Source organism: Belonocnema kinseyi, chromosome 3, assembly GCF_010883055.1.
Source record: "Belonocnema kinseyi isolate 2016_QV_RU_SX_M_011 chromosome 3, B_treatae_v1, whole genome shotgun sequence".
NCBI classification, from domain to species: domain Eukaryota; kingdom Metazoa; phylum Arthropoda; class Insecta; order Hymenoptera; family Cynipidae; genus Belonocnema; species Belonocnema kinseyi.
This window is the reverse complement of record NC_046659.1, coordinates 13,011,712-13,018,379: the sequence shown is the minus strand read 5'-3', so window position 1 is coordinate 13,018,379 and position 6,668 is coordinate 13,011,712. Positions and strand designations below refer to the sequence as shown.

Here is a 6,668-nt window from a genome sequence, read left to right as displayed (position 1 = left end):
TCATACATTACATTTCTTTTAATTTTTAACAAAGTTCTATTTTTTCACACAATTTTCATTTGCTCAAGCAGTTATTTTTCGGTAACTATCAAATAAAAGACATATAATTAATTACGATTTCGAAAGTTTTTTTGGAAGAGTAATTATTTAAACAAATTATATTTGTTTAAACAACTAAAAAGTGGTAGATTTTTTCTTTCTATACGCTATAAAGTCAAAAACATAATGCTATGTGTTCTATTTTATTGCGATTCTTTTAGTTACCAAAAAAACTGCTGTAGCAAATAAATATTGTTTAAAGAAAAAAAAATTATTAAGCAATACAATAAATGTGTCAAAATTATATAATTATTTAACAGAAAGTAGCGTATAATACCAATTTGAATAAAATTTGACATCTCTGGCTCAATTGAAAAATTTTTTTAAAATAAACAATAATTAATTGTTCAAATAATTACCTAATGTTTTTAGAAAAATTTACTACTTCAAACAATGACAAAGTATTGCATTTCAATAAGAAAATAAGATCATTTTTTTAATTTCTGTGGAATAAATGATTGATTAAATAATTTACATTTGTTTAAGCAATTGAAAAATGTTCTAAAAGTCTTAGTAAATATTAAAATTGTATATCTCGTGCTTTATTCCTCATGTGGACAAAAGAGACCCCCCCAGGCAATGCTCGACACAGCGCTCTAGGTCAGTCGTGCCGACGCGACGTAAAGGAAATCGACTATAGAGGGTACGTCGAGCTGGTAAACCGCGATCAAATGAAAATCGCTCTGCTAAATATTTGGAAAAATTGGAGTTATTTGACAAGATATGTAGAACTTTTATTCATAAATATCTTTTAAAATTATATACATTTTTATAATGTTTAAAAAAATGTTGCTAACTTAAGTCAAGTGCCTTACTATCTACCAATGTGTTTTTTGTTTGAAAAATTTTCAAATGCTTTGAAATATTTTTTAATTTTCTCTCAGATTTTATTATTTAAATTAAAAAATTGGTTCAAATTTTTCCATGTTTACATTTTGAAATCAGATATAAGAGACAAGACGCTTGTTTGAAAATAGGTATATTTAATAGAAAAATAAATTCCCTATTCATATTTGGTAGAGATAATTTAGCACAAAAGTTAATCAAGAATTATTATTCAAGTTTTCAAGGTGACCTCAAAGTCAAATTAGAAACTGGTTCAAAATTTTCAAAATTGGAAAATGTTAAGTGGAAATTTTTTAATAATAAATAATTTCCAATATGAAGCAATTGAAATTCGAGAATTTGCAAACGAAAACTAAACTGCAATGCAATTCAATGCAAGTTTAAACTTTTTAATTTCAACTAGTTCATTTAAAATAAGGGCCGCATTTTGGGGCGTGCAAGCTACGCGGTTGCACAGAGCGCCATGGTTGAGGGGGAGGGAGCATGCGATTTGACTCCCTGCCTTCCTCAAAGTGTGTTTTCAAGTTTTTGAAAAGGTGAAAACTTGGTACCTGTTTGTCCAAGTCTTGTCTCAAGACCAGTAATAGCTTTTTCACTTATCCATTCAAAGATCTGAACTAAGATTGTCTTTCGATGATCATTTCTTACGATAATTTGTAAATTTATAATAATTATTATTCATTTAAACAATTTTCATAAACGTATTGAGAGGTGAGGTATTTTTCAATTAATAAACACAATTTGTTTACGAAGTTAACTATGATTGTCTTTGCTATGACTCTTTCCTAAGGTATTTGTTAAATCTACAAGAATGGTTAATTATTTAAAGAACTTTCATAACAAATTCAGAATTTGGATATTTTTTAACCCAATAGGGTCAGTTTTTTTACAAATTTAATTAAGAACGTCTTTCCGATTAATTATAATAATCGCATTTTCAAGATTTATTATTTAAACTACTTTCATGAGCAAATTAAGAGTTTGGGCCTTTTTTGAAGCATAGGCCTAATTTGTTTACGGAATCAACAAAGAATATATTTCCAATGACATTTTCCTACGACACCTTACAAATTTATAATAATGATTTATTATACAAATAAATTTCATAAGCAAATTCAGAACTTAACTTTTTTTTAGATTTTGAACCATTTGAACATTTTAAACAAATTAGTCTTATAAGAAAATGTATGCACTATATATTTAATAAGAATTAAAAAAGAAATTAAAACTCTATAATGGTAAAAGCTTTCATTTTCATTAGTTTCAGTAAGTATCTATTTTTATTAATTTCTTAAAGTAATTTCATAATCTCTTCAGTTAAATATTTTGCTGTGTCAAGATTTTCTGTAGTATATTTTCTCTTGCAATACTTTTCTCCATATATTTTACTGAGATTAATCAGTCGCACATATAACCAGTTATATTCTCACTTATTGTAATATGATTTTTTATGTTTAAATCCACGCTGGAACAGAGGTCTCTCAACTTCACATTCTATGCGCATTTGAAATTTTTTCTTTTACTAAGGCGGGCCTAAAATCAGTGCATTAATTTTAGTACAATTAAACTACAATGCGGCTATATACGAGGTTATTGGAAGTACTCGCATTTGCCTAAACATTTGATAAAAATGTTTAGTGATGCACAATCATTTATTCTGCATCGTAAGAGGGTACCCACGCGAATCCGTGTACAAATAGAAGTTATTAAAGTAAAAATGATTATCGTGGTATTTTATTGAACTTTATTTCCAAATAGAATAATTGCAAACAAAGTAGTGATTCGCGCGCAGAGCGGGCGAATGAGCTTTTCTTTTGGTAGAAAATTCGTCTTTTTGGTAGATAGATCGTCTTCTTGATTGACAATTAATCTTTGTAGTTAAAAATTCAAATGCTATTTCTTTGAAAATTCATGTATTTTGTTAACAATTCGCCTTGTTGGTCGATAGAATGATTTATTTGCCTGAAAATTCAACTAAACGAAGTTAATAATGAAGCTATTTTGTTGAAAGTTTCAAAAAAATAACGAATCCAGTTGAATATTCCTTTAATTCAGTTGAAAATTCATCTCGTTGATTAAAAATTTGACTATTTTGTTGAAAATGATTTTTTTAACTAAAAATGCAACTATTTCATTTTTTGTTTAAAATTTATATTTTTCATTTGAAATGCAACTATTTGTATAAAAATTGTCCTTTCTATACACTGCTAAAACAGTGAAATGTAGCTGCTTATCACTGAAATTTCACTGAATAACAGCTAAATTTCGCTGCTTTTCCAGCGAATATGAGCTTCAAGTCCCTTATTTTATTATTTCTGTAAACCATAAATTATTTATAGTAGGAGGGGCGGGGGGGGAGGTGTACGGTTCATTACAGGTATGTGAGGGACCTTGGAGAGAACCGGTAATCTGTTACGTAATTTAAGTACGACTCTGCAATATAAGAAACGCAGTTTTTTCTTTTTCTCATATTCTCTAATAGTTTCTGCTTATACAAGGAAAGGATCCTATCTGTTGTAGGTGGACCAAACGATTTTGGAGGCCGATAGAATTTTCTTCAAGGATCGGAATATTTTAGTATTATGCCATTCACAATGAAGCCATTATTTGCCTTTCGTGGTGTAAGCATGACTCACTGAGCGTGGAAGGGAGTAATGTGAGAAAAGGGGTGCAGATCTTTAAGAGTTAAGATTGATCTAGAATAATTCTCGATTTTTACATTCTCGTCAGAGAAGCTATTAGATTTATGTAAAATTGGTTTCCCCAGTTTTTGTCAAATGTCCACGTTTTTAGACCACCTGAATCCGAAAAACAGATTTTTACGATTGTGTTTGACGCCTGATTAACAATTAAGTTTATTTTGCGCATGTCAAATATAATTTAAAATACTCTTGCGTACACGTCTCGCTTGAATAAATACAATTTTGTATGCCAGATCTTGAATTTTTCTTAATTTCATTATGCTCATTAATGTTACATTTATCTAACCCTTGAAGTAAAAAACGTGATAAATGAAATTATGTAGAAAATTCGGATCAAATTTAGATAGAAGAATTTCATTCTACCTTCATCGCGAAATACCTTAAAAATGCATATTTTACGTTTCATTAATATTTAAAAAATATTATAAGTACATTGTTGGATGAATTCACATTGTAATAATGAGAATAATAACTGGAAAATTCTAAACAATCGTATGTTGATTAAAAAATTTTCATTCATTTATATTGAATTTATCGGAAAGTTGTTCCTTTGAAAAGAACAACTTCTGTAAATCATAATCAACGTGTTAAGAATATTCGATAAGAACAGAAATAAATATTGAAGCCCCCCCCCTCCCCCCATCATGGAATACTCATCCCCAGTAATCTACCGAGAGTCCTAGACTCCTAGAGACTTCCCGCCTATTTCTACTTTTTACAACCTCAGGCCTGACTGTTTCAAAAGATAGTTTCTCGAAAAATGAATGGGCTAGCTGCATTACAGATTAGAGTCCCAAATATTTTCTACGCGACAGGCGTAAACTTGTCAAATCTTACAAGGGGTCGTCCCATCGTGCTCCAGATGCGCTAGCGACTATTCACTTGCAAAATACCGATGTGTTTTACGCCTTTGGCATATTACAAATTTAGGATGGTTTATATTTATAAAGTCCAATGCTGTTTTCGAAGAACTAGCTTTTTTAAGAGTCTTAAGAGTCCATTAACATTTAACAAACAAAAATAAACGTTTATAACAAAAAAGGAATAGGTAATAGAAACTTTAAAATTACTCAATTTTATTATTTATTTGTCAAGAAAATTATTCCGCTCTATTACAAATCACTGAGATTATTAGAAGCCGACAACGAGACTCTCTTAATTATTTTTTATAGTAAAAAGAGTTACTATTTCATTTAAAACTAGCTAATGCCAATTTATTAATGAAGCTTTACATTCTTGATGTAATAATTACCATATGATTATATTAAAAATGGTTAATGATCTAGCACGTCAAAGTATGTCCATTCAAAAATGTGCACTAACTAACAATTGATTTTGACTTAAATTAGCATTAATAAAAGCTGACACTATTAAAAGAACGGTCTGCATAAGGACTTCAATCATTTTAAAAAGATTTCGTGAAGGTTTCATTAATTTAACAAATATCACCGAATATTTCAAAAGTATTTCAAATAATTTGCGAAGACTTTTAAACAATTCACAAAAATGTCAATGATTTCCCAAAGTTTTCAAAGATTTCGCCGAGATTTCAGATAGATTTGAAAGATATCAGATACCTTTCAAATATTTCACAATGATTTTTAGAGAATTAACAGTATTTCACAAAGAATTAAATGATTTCCCAAAGAGTTCAAATATTTCAGAAAGGTTTCAGATAGATTTCAAAGATTGAATCAAAGATTTCAATAATTGCCTAATGACTATGCAAAGATTTTGAGAGAATTCACTGAGATTTTAGAAAGATTTCACAACATTTTCAATGGTTTCCCAATGACTTTAAAGATTTCACAAAGCTTAAAAATATTTAGCAACGATTTAAAATAGATTTCAAAGATTAAACAAATAATTGCAATGATGTCCTAATGATTTTAGAAATATTTTAAACATTTCGGAAAGATTTAAGATATATTTAGAAGATTTCACAGATATTTCCATTATTTTACAAAGACTTCTATTATTTCACAAAGTTTTCAGAATTCTCAAAAATTTTAAACATTTTGAATAGATTAAAAAAGGTTATTTCGCGAAAATTTCATGAAAAATTTACAAAGGTTGCAAAAATATCTCAAAGATTTTATGAAGACTTTACAAAAATTTCGCAAAGGTTTCGGATAAATATAAAAGAATTCGGAAATGCTTCCATTATTCCTCATAGATTCCAGATAGATTCCAAAGATTAAACAAAGAAAGAAAGAATAGAAAGGTTTCTATATCCCACGATCGGATGAGTTTAAGCAAAGATATTATCTTTAGGCCATGTGACGAGAGGGTCTCGTGACCAAACCTGGTCTTCAATTTTTTCCTAACTTACGTCTAAACGAAATGAGGTATCGCTCTGAAAGTTTAGGAAATGAAAGAGGAGGTAATAAAGTCCATGTCTCTGCTTTGTTCCTGTGGAAATTTTGAGAAAAAAATTTTGTTGAAGAAAATACCAGTGGAAGTTTTCTTTCCTAACTTACGTCCACACGCAATGAGATATCGTGTTAAACATTTGGCACGATAAATATAAGGCATGCAAGAATTTGTCTCTGTTCCTAAATAATTAGAATAGTGAAAACAGTTTTTTTTTAATTTCTATTTTGGAGAAATACCGACCGTGCTGTCGTCAAACCCTGCAAGCAATTTACAATGTTGTCAATGGGCTAGTTATGAGGTTTATATTTATCAAAGTGGGACAAAACAACAAAAATCGCTCACGAATATTATGCACCAACAATGCAAAAACTAATGTTTGCACTTGAAATGCAAATAAACATATTTGGCCTGACATACGTATCAGTCTGATATCAGCTGCGTCAAAGCAGCACTAGCGCAGCGAGTAGACAACTTTGAACTTCTAGGGGTCTGTGGGTAAGACAGATTGCATGATTACCGTCGGAGAAAGTTAAAAGTCAAAGTTCTGCTACATGGACATAGTAAACACGGGACTAGGCATGCCATCCTAACTTTGTCGAGCGGGGTTGAATCCAAGGGAGGGGGAGAGCCGCCATCTTACGATGT

At 29.9% G+C, this 6,668-nt stretch overlaps 1 protein-coding gene across 3 annotated transcripts in view; it reads right to left on the bottom strand.

The window, feature by feature from the left end:
• Window positions 1-6,416, bottom strand: part of LOC117169323 — a 34,381-nt gene extending 27,965 nt beyond the window's left edge. For 2 of the 3 annotated variants that reach the window (XM_033355649.1, XM_033355651.1), the window contains exon 1: window positions 6,264-6,314. The gene's annotated coding sequence lies outside the window, so the exon portion shown is untranslated. Of the gene's footprint in view, window positions 1-6,263; window positions 6,315-6,365 lie in introns of those variants that run through there. The other variant, XM_033355650.1, reaches the window with a different exon arrangement.
• Between the last annotated feature and the right edge of the window lie 252 nt (window positions 6,417-6,668).